This window comes from Rhinoderma darwinii, chromosome 4 (genome assembly GCF_050947455.1).
Source record: "Rhinoderma darwinii isolate aRhiDar2 chromosome 4, aRhiDar2.hap1, whole genome shotgun sequence".
In the NCBI taxonomy this organism is placed as follows: domain Eukaryota; kingdom Metazoa; phylum Chordata; class Amphibia; order Anura; family Rhinodermatidae; genus Rhinoderma; species Rhinoderma darwinii.
Genome location: NC_134690.1, coordinates 19,628,914 through 19,641,899, shown reverse-complemented (window position 1 = coordinate 19,641,899; position 12,986 = coordinate 19,628,914). Strand labels below are relative to the sequence as shown.

Genomic DNA, 12,986 nt, shown 5'->3' with positions numbered 1-12,986 from the left:
GGTTCTTGAGAAAAACCTCTTTCAAAAGCATGGGCTCGTCCAGGATTTGAACCCGGGACCTCTCGCACCCTAAGCGAGAATCATACCCCTAGACCAACGAGCCAACAGACAGCACCTACTTGAGAAAGCTTTGCCGCACCCCAAGTAATTCTTTAAAGTCCTCACATCCAAGGTAGTTTTGTGGGTATTTTACATAAGACATTTTTGTATTTTTCTCAGATATCTACTTCCAAAGTTTTTTAAAACCATGTTTCTCGAGCAACACAGCATCGTCCAGTAATTAGTACACCTCTTAAGAGTCCTACTTCTTAAGTTTTTAAACTTATCGGTTCTTGAGGAAAACCTCTTTCAAAAGTAAAAGGCAGTTTTGTGCGTAATTTACATAAGACATTTTGGGTTTTTTCTCAGAGATCTACCTCTAAAGTATTTTAAAACCATGTTCCTCGAGCAACACTGCATCGTCCAGTAATTAGTACACCTCTTAAGAGGCTTACTTCTTACGATTTTAAACTTATCGGTTCTTGAGGAAAACCTCTTTCAAAAGCATGGGCTCATTCTTGATTTGCACCCGGCACCTCTCGCACCCGAAGCAAGAATGATACCCCTAGACCAACGAGCCAACAGACGGCACATATTTGAGAAAGCTTAGCCTTTAAAGTCCTCACATCGAAGGCTCGAAGGCAGTTTTTTGGGTATTTTACATAAGACATTTTGGGTTTTTTCTCAGAGATCGACTTCTAAAGTTTTATAAAACCATGTTCCTCGAGCAACACAGCATCGTCCAGTAATTAGTACACCTCTTAAGAGTCCTACTTCTTAAGTTTTTAAACTTATCGGTTCTTGAGGAACACCTCTTTCAAAAGCATGGGCTCATCCGGGATTTGAACCCGGGACCTCTCGCACCCTAAGCGAGAATCATACCCCTAGACCAACGAGCCAACAGACAGCACCTGTTTGAGAAAGCTTTGCCGCACCCCAAGTAATTCTTTAAAGTCCTCACATCCAATGTAGTTTTGTGGGTATTTTACATAAGACATTTTTGTATTTTTCTCAGATATCTACTTCTAAAGTTTTTTAAAACCATGTTTCTCGAGCAACACAGCATCGTCCAGTAATTAGTACACCTCTTAAGAGTCCTACTTCTTAAGTTTTTAAACTTATCAGTTCTTGAGGAAAACCTCTTTCAAAAGCATGGGCTCGTCTGGGATTTGAACCCGGGACCTCTCGCACCCTAAGCGAGAATCATACCCCTAGACCAACGAGCCAACAGACAGCACCTATTTGAGAAAGCTTTGCCGCACCCCAAGTAATTCTTTAAAGTCCTCACATCCAAGGTAGTTTTGTGGGTATTTTACATAAGACATTTTTGTATTTTTCTCAGATATCTACTTCTAAAGTTTTTTAAAACTATGTTTCTCGAGCAACACAGCATCGTCCAGTAATTAGTACACCTCTTAAGAATCCTACTTCTTAAGTTTTTAAACTTATCGGTTCTCGAGAAAAACCTCTTTCAAAAGCATGGGCTCGTCCAGGATTTGAACCCGGGCCTCTCGCACCCTAAGCGAGAATCATACCCCTAGACCAACGAGCCAACAGACAGCACCTATTTGAGAAAGCTTTGCCGCACCCCAAGTAATTCTTTAAAGTCCTCACATCCAAGGTAGTTTTGTGGGTATTTTACATAAGACATTTTTGTATTTTTCTCAGATATCTACTTCTAAAGTTTTTTAAAACCTTGTTTCTCGAGCAACACAGCATCGTCCAGTAATTAGTACACCTCTTAAGAGTCCTACTTCTTAAGTTTTTAAACTTATCGGTTCTTGAGAAAAACCTCTTTCAAAAGCATGGGCTCGTCCAGAATTTGAACCCGGGACCTCTCGCACCCTAAGCGAGAATCATACCCCTAGACCAACGAGCCAACAGACAGCACCTATTTGAGAAAGCTTTGCCGCACCCCAAGTAATTCTTTAAAGTCCTCACATCCAAGGTAGTTTTGTGGGTATTTTACATAAGACATTTTTGTATTTTTCTCAGATATCTACTTCTAAAGTTTTTTAAAACCAAGTTTCTCGAGCAACACAGCATCGTCCAGTAATTAGTACACCTCTTAAGAGTCCTACTTCTTAAGTTTTAAACTTAACGGTTCTTGAGGAAAACCTCTTTCAAAAGCATGGGCTCATCCGGGATTTGAACCCGGGACCTCTCGCACCCTAAGGGTATGTGCACACACACTAATTACGTCAGTAATTGACGGACGTATTTCGGCCGCAAGTACCGGACCGAACACACTGCAGGGAGCCGGGCTCCTAGCATCATACTTATGTACGATGCTAGGAGTCCCTGCCTCGCTGCAGGACAACTGTCACGTACTGTAATCATGTTTTCAGTACGGGACAGTTGTCCTGCAGCGAGGCAGGGACTCCTAGCATCGTACATAAGTATGATGCTAGGAGCCCGGCTCCCTGCACTGTGTTCGGTCCGGTACTTGCGGCCGAAATACGTCCGTCAATTACGGACGTAATTGGTGTGTGTGCACATACCCTAAGCGAGAATCATACCCCTAGACCAACGAGCCAACAGACAGCACCTATTTGAGAAAGCTTTGCCGCACCCCAAGTAATTCTTTAAAGTCCTCACATCCAAGGTAGTTTTGTGGGTATTTTACATAAGACATTTTTGTATTTTTCTCAGATATCTACTTCTAAAGTTTTTTAAAACCTTGTTTCTCGAGCAACACAGCATCGTCCAGTAATTAGTACACCTCTTAAGAGTCCTACTTCTTAAGTTTTTAAACTTATCGGTTCTTGAGGAAAACCTCTTTCAAAAGCATGGGCTCATCCGGGATTTGAACCCGGGACCTCTCGCACCCTAAGCGAGAATCATACCCCTAGACCAACGAGCCAACAGACAGCAACTATTTGAGAAAGCTTTGCCGCACCCCAAGTAATTCTTTAAAGTCCTCACATCCAAGGTAGTTTTGTGGGTATTTTACATAAGACATTTTTGTATTTTTCTCAGATATCTACTTCTAAAGTTTTTTAAAACCATGTTTCTCGAGCAACACAGCATCGTCCAGTAATTAGTACACCTCTTAAGAGTCCTACTTCTTAAGTTTTTAAACTTATCGGTCTTGAGGAACACCTCTTTCAAAAGTAAAAGGCAGTTTTGTGCGTAATTTACATAAGACATTTTGGGTTTTTTCTCAGAGATCTACCTCTAAAGTATTTTAAAACCATGTTCCTCGAGCAACACTGCATCGTCCAGTAATTAGTACACCTCTTAAGAGGCTTACTTCTTACGATTTTAAACTTATCGGTTCTTGAGGAAAACCTCTTTCAAAAGCATGGGCTCATTCTTGATTTGCACCCGGCACCTCTCGCACCCGAAGCAAGAATGATACCCCTAGACCAACGAGCCAACAGACGGCACATATTTGAGAAAGCTTAGCCTTTAAAGTCCTCACATCGAAGGCTCGAAGGCAGTTTTTTGGGTATTTTACATAAGACATTTTGGGTTTTTTCTCAGAGATCGACTTCTAAAGTTTTATAAAACCATGTTCCTCGAGCAACACAGCATCGTCCAGTAATTAGTACACCTCTTAAGAATCCTACTTCTTAAGTTTTTAAACTTATCGGTTCTTGAGAAAAACCTCTTTCAAAAGCATGGGCTCGTCCAGGATTTGAACCCGGGCCTCTCGCACCCTAAGCGAGAATCATACCCCTAGACCAACGAGCCAACAGACAGCACCTATTTGAGAAAGCTTTGCCGCACCCCAAGTAATTCTTTAAAGTCCTCACATCCAAGGTAGTTTTGTGGGTATTTTACATAAGACATTTTTGTATTTTTCTCAGATATCTACTTCTAAAGTTTTTTAAAACCTTGTTTCTCGAGCAACACAGCATCGTCCAGTAATTAGTACACCTCTTAAGAGTCCTACTTCTTAAGTTTTTAAACTTATCGGTTCTTGAGAAAAACCTCTTTCAAAAGCATGGGCTCGTCCAGAATTTGAACCCGGGACCTCTCGCACCCTAAGCGAGAATCATACCCCTAGACCAACGAGCCAACAGACAGCACCTATTTGAGAAAGCTTTGCCGCACCCCAAGTAATTCTTTAAAGTCCTCACATCCAAGGTAGTTTTGTGGGTATTTTACATAAGACATTTTTGTATTTTTCTCAGATATCTACTTCTAAAGTTTTTTAAAACCAAGTTTCTCGAGCAACACAGCATCGTCCAGTAATTAGTACACCTCTTAAGAGTCCTACTTCTTAAGTTTTAAACTTAACGGTTCTTGAGGAAAACCTCTTTCAAAAGCATGGGCTCATCCGGGATTTGAACCCGGGACCTCTCGCACCCTAAGGGTATGTGCACACACACTAATTACGTCAGTAATTGACGGACGTATTTCGGCCGCAAGTACCGGACCGAACACACTGCAGGGAGCCGGGCTCCTAGCATCATACTTATGTACGATGCTAGGAGTCCCTGCCTCGCTGCAGGACAACTGTCACGTACTGTAATCATGTTTTCATAATCATGACTTCTAAAGTTTTATAAAACCATGTTCCTCGAGCAACACAGCATCGTCCAGTAATTAGTACACCTCTTAAGAGTCCTACTTCTTAAGTTTTTAAACTTATCGGTTCTTGAGGAACACCTCTTTCAAAAGCATGGGCTCATCCGGGATTTGAACCCGGGACCTCTCGCACCCTAAGCGAGAATCATACCCCTAGACCAACGAGCCAACAGACAGCACCTGTTTGAGAAAGCTTTGCCGCACCCCAAGTAATTCTTTAAAGTCCTCACATCCAAGGTAGTTTTGTGGGTATTTTACATAAGACATTTTTGTATTTTTCTCAGATATCTACTTCTAAAGTTTTTTAAAACCATGTTTCTCGAGCAACACAGCATCGTCCAGTAATTAGTACACCTCTTAAGAGTCCTACTTCTTAAGTTTTTAAACTTATCAGTTCTTGAGGAAAACCTCTTTCAAAAGCATGGGCTCGTCTGGGATTTGAACCCGGGACCTCTCGCACCCTAAGCGAGAATCATACCCCTAGACCAACGAGCCAACAGACAGCACCTATTTGAGAAAGCTTTGCCGCACCCCAAGTAATTCTTTAAAGTCCTCACATCCAAGGTAGTTTTGTGGGTATTTTACATAAGACATTTTTGTATTTTTCTCAGATATCTACTTCTAAAGTTTTTTAAAACTATGTTTCTCGAGCAACACAGCATCGTCCAGTAATTAGTACACCTCTTAAGAATCCTACTTCTTAAGTTTTTAAACTTATCGGTTCTCGAGAAAAACCTCTTTCAAAAGCATGGGCTCGTCCAGGATTTGAACCCGGGCCTCTCGCACCCTAAGCGAGAATCATACCCCTAGACCAACGAGCCAACAGACAGCACCTATTTGAGAAAGCTTTGCCGCACCCCAAGTAATTCTTTAAAGTCCTCACATCCAAGGTAGTTTTGTGGGTATTTTACATAAGACATTTTTGTATTTTTCTCAGATATCTACTTCTAAAGTTTTTTAAAACCTTGTTTCTCGAGCAACACAGCATCGTCCAGTAATTAGTACACCTCTTAAGAGTCCTACTTCTTAAGTTTTTAAACTTATCGGTTCTTGAGAAAAACCTCTTTCAAAAGCATGGGCTCGTCCAGAATTTGAACCCGGGACCTCTCGCACCCTAAGCGAGAATCATACCCCTAGACCAACGAGCCAACAGACAGCACCTATTTGAGAAAGCTTTGCCGCACCCCAAGTAATTCTTTAAAGTCCTCACATCCAAGGTAGTTTTGTGGGTATTTTACATAAGACATTTTTGTATTTTTCTCAGATATCTACTTCTAAAGTTTTTTAAAACCAAGTTTCTCGAGCAACACAGCATCGTCCAGTAATTAGTACACCTCTTAAGAGTCCTACTTCTTAAGTTTTAAACTTAACGGTTCTTGAGGAAAACCTCTTTCAAAAGCATGGGCTCATCCGGGATTTGAACCCGGGACCTCTCGCACCCTAAGGGTATGTGCACACACACTAATTACGTCAGTAATTGACGGACGTATTTCGGCCGCAAGTACCGGACCGAACACACTGCAGGGAGCCGGGCTCCTAGCATCATACTTATGTACGATGCTAGGAGTCCCTGCCTCGCTGCAGGACAACTGTCACGTACTGTAATCATGTTTTCAGTACGGGACAGTTGTCCTGCAGCGAGGCAGGGACTCCTAGCATCGTACATAAGTATGATGCTAGGAGCCCGGCTCCCTGCACTGTGTTCGGTCCGGTACTTGCGGCCGAAATACGTCCGTCAATTACGGACGTAATTGGTGTGTGTGCACATACCCTAAGCGAGAATCATACCCCTAGACCAACGAGCCAACAGACAGCACCTATTTGAGAAAGCTTTGCCGCACCCCAAGTAATTCTTTAAAGTCCTCACATCCAAGGTAGTTTTGTGGGTATTTTACATAAGACATTTTTGTATTTTTCTCAGATATCTACTTCTAAAGTTTTTTAAAACCTTGTTTCTCGAGCAACACAGCATCGTCCAGTAATTAGTACACCTCTTAAGAGTCCTACTTCTTAAGTTTTTAAACTTATCGGTTCTTGAGGAAAACCTCTTTCAAAAGCATGGGCTCATCCGGGATTTGAACCCGGGACCTCTCGCACCCTAAGCGAGAATCATACCCCTAGACCAACGAGCCAACAGACAGCAACTATTTGAGAAAGCTTTGCCGCACCCCAAGTAATTCTTTAAAGTCCTCACATCCAAGGTAGTTTTGTGGGTATTTTACATAAGACATTTTTGTATTTTTCTCAGATATCTACTTCTAAAGTTTTTTAAAACATGTTTCTCGAGCAACACAGCATCGTCCAGTAATTAGTACACCTCTTAAGAGTCCTACTTCTTAAGTTTTTAAACTTATCGGTTCTTGAGGAACACCTCTTTCAAAAGTAAAAGGCAGTTTTGTGCGTAATTTACATAAGACATTTTGGGTTTTTTCTCAGAGATCTACCTCTAAAGTATTTTAAAACCATGTTCCTCGAGCAACACTGCATCGTCCAGTAATTAGTACACCTCTTAAGAGGCTTACTTCTTACGATTTTAAACTTATCGGTTCTTGAGAAAAACCTCTTTCAAAAGCATGGGCTCGTCCAGAATTTGAACCCGGGACCTCTCGCACCCTAAGCGAGAATCATACCCCTAGACCAACGAGCCAACAGACAGCACCTATTTGAGAAAGCTTTGCCGCACCCCAAGTAATTCTTTAAAGTCCTCACATCCAAGGTAGTTTTGTGGGTATTTTACATAAGACATTTTTGTATTTTTCTCAGATATCTACTTCTAAAGTTTTTTAAAACCAAGTTTCTCGAGCAACACAGCATCGTCCAGTAATTAGTACACCTCTTAAGAGTCCTACTTCTTAAGTTTTAAACTTAACGGTTCTTGAGGAAAACCTCTTTCAAAAGCATGGGCTCATCCGGGATTTGAACCCGGGACCTCTCGCACCCTAAGGGTATGTGCACACACACTAATTACGTCAGTAATTGACGGACGTATTTCGGCCGCAAGTACCGGACCGAACACACTGCAGGGAGCCGGGCTCCTAGCATCATACTTATGTACGATGCTAGGAGTCCCTGCCTCGCTGCAGGACAACTGTCACGTACTGTAATCATGTTTTCAGTACGGGACAGTTGTCCTGCAGCGAGGCAGGGACTCCTAGCATCGTACATAAGTATGATGCTAGGAGCCCGGCTCCCTGCACTGTGTTCGGTCCGGTACTTGCGGCCGAAATACGTCCGTCAATTACGGACGTAATTGGTGTGTGTGCACATACCCTAAGCGAGAATCATACCCCTAGACCAACGAGCCAACAGACAGCACCTATTTGAGAAAGCTTTGCCGCACCCCAAGTAATTCTTTAAAGTCCTCACATCCAAGGTAGTTTTGTGGGTATTTTACATAAGACATTTTTGTATTTTTCTCAGATATCTACTTCTAAAGTTTTTTAAAACCTTGTTTCTCGAGCAACACAGCATCGTCCAGTAATTAGTACACCTCTTAAGAGTCCTACTTCTTAAGTTTTTAAACTTATCGGTTCTTGAGGAAAACCTCTTTCAAAAGCATGGGCTCATCCGGGATTTGAACCCGGGACCTCTCGCACCCTAAGCGAGAATCATACCCCTAGACCAACGAGCCAACAGACAGCAACTATTTGAGAAAGCTTTGCCGCACCCCAAGTAATTCTTTAAAGTCCTCACATCCAAGGTAGTTTTGTGGGTATTTTACATAAGACATTTTTGTATTTTTCTCAGATATCTACTTCTAAAGTTTTTTAAAACCATGTTTCTCGAGCAACACAGCATCGTCCAGTAATTAGTACACCTCTTAAGAGTCCTACTTCTTAAGTTTTTAAACTTATCGGTTCTTGAGGAACACCTCTTTCAAAAGTAAAAGGCAGTTTTGTGCGTAATTTACATAAGACATTTTGGGTTTTTTCTCAGAGATCTACCTCTAAAGTATTTTAAAACCATGTTCCTCGAGCAACACTGCATCGTCCAGTAATTAGTACACCTCTTAAGAGGCTTACTTCTTACGATTTTAAACTTATCGGTTCTTGAGGAAAACCTCTTTCAAAAGCATGGGCTCATTCTTGATTTGCACCCGGCACCTCTCGCACCCGAAGCAAGAATGATACCCCTAGACCAACGAGCCAACAGACGGCACATATTTGAGAAAGCTTAGCCTTTAAAGTCCTCACATCGAAGGCTCGAAGGCAGTTTTTTGGGTATTTTACATAAGACATTTTGGGTTTTTTCTCAGAGATCGACTTCTAAAGTTTTATAAAACCATGTTCCTCGAGCAACACAGCATCGTCCAGTAATTAGTACACCTCTTAAGAATCCTACTTCTTAAGTTTTTAAACTTATCGGTTCTTGAGAAAAACCTCTTTCAAAAGCATGGGCTCGTCCAGGATTTGAACCCGGGCCTCTCGCACCCTAAGCGAGAATCATACCCCTAGACCAACGAGCCAACAGACAGCACCTATTTGAGAAAGCTTTGCCGCACCCCAAGTAATTCTTTAAAGTCCTCACATCCAAGGTAGTTTTGTGGGTATTTTACATAAGACATTTTTGTATTTTTCTCAGATATCTACTTCTAAAGTTTTTTAAAACCTTGTTTCTCGAGCAACACAGCATCGTCCAGTAATTAGTACACCTCTTAAGAGTCCTACTTCTTAAGTTTTTAAACTTATCGGTTCTTGAGAAAAACCTCTTTCAAAAGCATGGGCTCGTCCAGAATTTGAACCCGGGACCTCTCGCACCCTAAGCGAGAATCATACCCCTAGACCAACGAGCCAACAGACAGCACCTATTTGAGAAAGCTTTGCCGCACCCCAAGTAATTCTTTAAAGTCCTCACATCCAAGGTAGTTTTGTGGGTATTTTACATAAGACATTTTTGTATTTTTCTCAGATATCTACTTCTAAAGTTTTTTAAAACCAAGTTTCTCGAGCAACACAGCATCGTCCAGTAATTAGTACACCTCTTAAGAGTCCTACTTCTTAAGTTTTAAACTTAACGGTTCTTGAGGAAAACCTCTTTCAAAAGCATGGGCTCATCCGGGATTTGAACCCGGGACCTCTCGCACCCTAAGGGTATGTGCACACACACTAATTACGTCAGTAATTGACGGACGTATTTCGGCCGCAAGTACCGGACCGAACACACTGCAGGGAGCCGGGCTCCTAGCATCATACTTATGTACGATGCTAGGAGTCCCTGCCTCGCTGCAGGACAACTGTCACGTACTGTAATCATGTTTTCAGTACGGGACAGTTGTCCTGCAGCGAGGCAGGGACTCCTAGCATCGTACATAAGTATGATGCTAGGAGCCCGGCTCCCTGCACTGTGTTCGGTCCGGTACTTGCGGCCGAAATACGTCCGTCAATTACGGACGTAATTGGTGTGTGTGCACATACCCTAAGCGAGAATCATACCCCTAGACCAACGAGCCAACAGACAGCACCTATTTGAGAAAGCTTTGCCGCACCCCAAGTAATTCTTTAAAGTCCTCACATCCAAGGTAGTTTTGTGGGTATTTTACATAAGACATTTTTGTATTTTTCTCAGATATCTACTTCTAAAGTTTTTTAAAACCTTGTTTCTCGAGCAACACAGCATCGTCCAGTAATTAGTACACCTCTTAAGAGTCCTACTTCTTAAGTTTTTAAACTTATCGGTTCTTGAGGAAAACCTCTTTCAAAAGCATGGGCTCATCCGGGATTTGAACCCGGGACCTCTCGCACCCTAAGCGAGAATCATACCCCTAGACCAACGAGCCAACAGACAGCAACTATTTGAGAAAGCTTTGCCGCACCCCAAGTAATTCTTTAAAGTCCTCACATCCAAGGTAGTTTTGTGGGTATTTTACATAAGACATTTTTGTATTTTTCTCAGATATCTACTTCTAAAGTTTTTTAAAACCATGTTTCTCGAGCAACACAGCATCGTCCAGTAATTAGTACACCTCTTAAGAGTCCTACTTCTTAAGTTTTTAAACTTATCGGTTCTTGAGGAACACCTCTTTCAAAAGTAAAAGGCAGTTTTGTGCGTAATTTACATAAGACATTTTGGGTTTTTTCTCAGAGATCTACCTCTAAAGTATTTTAAAACCATGTTCCTCGAGCAACACTGCATCGTCCAGTAATTAGTACACCTCTTAAGAGGCTTACTTCTTACGATTTTAAACTTATCGGTTCTTGAGGAAAACCTCTTTCAAAAGCATGGGCTCATTCTTGATTTGCACCCGGCACCTCTCGCACCCGAAGCAAGAATGATACCCCTAGACCAACGAGCCAACAGACGGCACATATTTGAGAAAGCTTAGCCTTTAAAGTCCTCACATCGAAGGCTCGAAGGCAGTTTTTTGGGTATTTTACATAAGACATTTTGGGTTTTTTCTCAGAGATCGACTTCTAAAGTTTTATAAAACCATGTTCCTCGAGCAACACAGCATCGTCCAGTAATTAGTACACCTCTTAAGAATCCTACTTCTTAAGTTTTTAAACTTATCGGTTCTTGAGAAAAACCTCTTTCAAAAGCATGGGCTCGTCCAGGATTTGAACCCGGGACCTCTCGCACCCTAAGAGAGAATCATACCCCGAGACCAACGCGCCAACAGACAGCACCGATTTGAGAAAGCTTTGCCGCACCCCAAGTAATTCTTTAAAGTCCTCACATCCAAGGTATTTTTTGTGGGTATTTTACATAAGACATTTTTGTATTTTTCTCAGATATCTACTTCTAAAGTTTTTTAAAACCCTGTTTCTCGAGCAACACAGCATCGTCCAGTAATTAGTACACCTCTTAAGAGTCCTACTTCTTAAGTTTTTAAACTTATCGGTTCTTGAGGAAAACCTCTTTCAAAAGCATGGGCTCATCCGGGATTTGAACCCGGGACCTCTCGCACCCTAAGCGAGAATCATACCCCTAGACCAACGAGCCAACAGACAGCACCTATTTGAGAAAGCTTTGCCGCACCCCAAGTAATTCTTTAAAGTCCTCACATCCAAGGTAGTTTTGTGGGTATTTTACATAAGACATTTTTGTATTTTTCTCAGATATCTACTTCTAAAGTTTTTTAAAACCATGTTTCTCGAGCAACACAGCATCGTCCAGTAATTAGTACACCTCTTAAGAATCCTACTTCTTAAGTTTTTAAACTTATCGGTTCTTGAGAAAAACCTCTTTCAAAAGCATGGGCTCGTCCAGGATTTGAACCCGGGACCTCTCGCACCCTAAGAGAGAATCATACCCCGAGACCAACGCGCCAACAGACAGCACCGGTTTGAGAAAGCTTTGCCGCACCCCAAGTAATTCTTTAAAGTCCTCACATCCAAGGTAGTTTTGTGGGTATTTTACATAAGACATTTTTGTATTTTTCTCAGATATCTACTTCTAAAGTTTTTTAAAACCAAGTTTCTCGAGCAACACAGCATCGTCCAGTAATTAGTACACCTCTTAAGAGTCCTACTTCTTAAGTTTTAAACTTAACGGTTCTTGAGGAAAACCTCTTTCAAAAGCATGGGCTCATCCGGGATTTGAACCCGGGACCTCTCGCACCCTAAGCGAGAATCATACCCCTAGACCAACGAGCCAACAGACAGCACCTACTTGAGAAAGCTTTGCCGCACCCCAAGTAATTCTTTAAAGTCCTCACATCCAAGGTAGTTTTGTGGGTATTTTACATAAGACATTTTTGTATTTTTCTCAGATATCTACTTCCAAAGTTTTTTAAAACCATGTTTCTCGAGCAACACAGCATCGTCCAGTAATTAGTACACCTCTTAAGAGTCCTACTTCTTAAGTTTTTAAACTTATCGGTTCTTGAGGAAAACCTCTTTCAAAAGCATGGGCTCATCCGGGATTTGAACCCGGGACCTCTCGCACCCTAAGCGAGAATCATACCCCTAGACCAACGAGCCAACAGACAGCACCTATTTGAGAAAGCTTTGCCGCACCCCAAGTAATTCTTTAAAGTCCTCACATCCAAGGTAGTTTTGTGGGTATTTTACATAAGACATTTTTGTATTTTTCTCAGATATCTACTTCTAAAGTTTTTTAAAACCATGTTTCTCGAGCAACACAGCATCGTCCAGTAATTAGTACACCTCTTAAGAATCCTACTTCTTAAGTTTTTAAACTTATCGGTTCTTGAGAAAAACCTCTTTCAAAAGCATGGGCTCGTCCAGGATTTGAACCCGGGACCTCTCGCACCCTAAGAGAGAATCATACCCCGAGACCAACGCGCCAACAGACAGCACCGATTTGAGAAAGCTTTGCCGCACCCCAAGTAATTCTTTAAAGTCCTCACATCCAAGGTAGTTTTGTGGGTATTTTACATAAGACATTTTTGTATTTTTCTCAGATATCTACTTCTAAAGTTTTTTAAAACCAAGTTTCTCGAGCAACACAAG

The 12,986-nt window shown here is 41.7% G+C and overlaps 14 non-coding genes across 14 annotated transcripts; all 14 read right to left on the bottom strand.

Annotated features, from left to right (window-relative positions):
* Positions 1 to 31: 31 nt before the first annotated feature.
* Positions 32 to 103, bottom strand: TRNAP-AGG (transfer RNA proline (anticodon AGG)). Its single transcript has one exon. It is a non-coding gene; the product is annotated as a tRNA-Pro (tRNA).
* A 763-nt stretch (positions 104 to 866) lies between these two features.
* On the bottom strand, positions 867 to 938 carry TRNAP-AGG (transfer RNA proline (anticodon AGG)). The gene has a single exon. It is a non-coding gene; the product is annotated as a tRNA-Pro (tRNA).
* Positions 939 to 1,520: 582 nt separating this feature from the next.
* Positions 1,521 to 1,591, bottom strand: TRNAP-AGG (transfer RNA proline (anticodon AGG)). Its single transcript has one exon. It is a non-coding gene; the product is annotated as a tRNA-Pro (tRNA).
* Positions 1,592 to 2,830: 1,239 nt separating this feature from the next.
* On the bottom strand, positions 2,831 to 2,902 carry TRNAP-AGG (transfer RNA proline (anticodon AGG)). Its single transcript has one exon. It is a non-coding gene; the product is annotated as a tRNA-Pro (tRNA).
* A 762-nt stretch (positions 2,903 to 3,664) lies between these two features.
* On the bottom strand, positions 3,665 to 3,735 carry TRNAP-AGG (transfer RNA proline (anticodon AGG)). Its single transcript has one exon. It is a non-coding gene; the product is annotated as a tRNA-Pro (tRNA).
* Positions 3,736 to 4,671: 936 nt separating this feature from the next.
* TRNAP-AGG (transfer RNA proline (anticodon AGG)) lies at positions 4,672 to 4,743 on the bottom strand. The gene has a single exon. It is a non-coding gene; the product is annotated as a tRNA-Pro (tRNA).
* Positions 4,744 to 5,325: 582 nt separating this feature from the next.
* Positions 5,326 to 5,396, bottom strand: TRNAP-AGG (transfer RNA proline (anticodon AGG)). The gene has a single exon. It is a non-coding gene; the product is annotated as a tRNA-Pro (tRNA).
* Positions 5,397 to 6,635: 1,239 nt separating this feature from the next.
* Positions 6,636 to 6,707, bottom strand: TRNAP-AGG (transfer RNA proline (anticodon AGG)). The gene has a single exon. It is a non-coding gene; the product is annotated as a tRNA-Pro (tRNA).
* A 1,427-nt stretch (positions 6,708 to 8,134) lies between these two features.
* Positions 8,135 to 8,206, bottom strand: TRNAP-AGG (transfer RNA proline (anticodon AGG)). The gene has a single exon. It is a non-coding gene; the product is annotated as a tRNA-Pro (tRNA).
* A 763-nt stretch (positions 8,207 to 8,969) lies between these two features.
* Positions 8,970 to 9,040, bottom strand: TRNAP-AGG (transfer RNA proline (anticodon AGG)). Its single transcript has one exon. It is a non-coding gene; the product is annotated as a tRNA-Pro (tRNA).
* A 1,239-nt stretch (positions 9,041 to 10,279) lies between these two features.
* Positions 10,280 to 10,351, bottom strand: TRNAP-AGG (transfer RNA proline (anticodon AGG)). Its single transcript has one exon. It is a non-coding gene; the product is annotated as a tRNA-Pro (tRNA).
* A 1,091-nt stretch (positions 10,352 to 11,442) lies between these two features.
* Positions 11,443 to 11,514, bottom strand: TRNAP-AGG (transfer RNA proline (anticodon AGG)). The gene has a single exon. It is a non-coding gene; the product is annotated as a tRNA-Pro (tRNA).
* A 581-nt stretch (positions 11,515 to 12,095) lies between these two features.
* Positions 12,096 to 12,167, bottom strand: TRNAP-AGG (transfer RNA proline (anticodon AGG)). The gene has a single exon. It is a non-coding gene; the product is annotated as a tRNA-Pro (tRNA).
* A 255-nt stretch (positions 12,168 to 12,422) lies between these two features.
* On the bottom strand, positions 12,423 to 12,494 carry TRNAP-AGG (transfer RNA proline (anticodon AGG)). The gene has a single exon. It is a non-coding gene; the product is annotated as a tRNA-Pro (tRNA).
* Between the last annotated feature and the right edge of the window lie 492 nt (positions 12,495 to 12,986).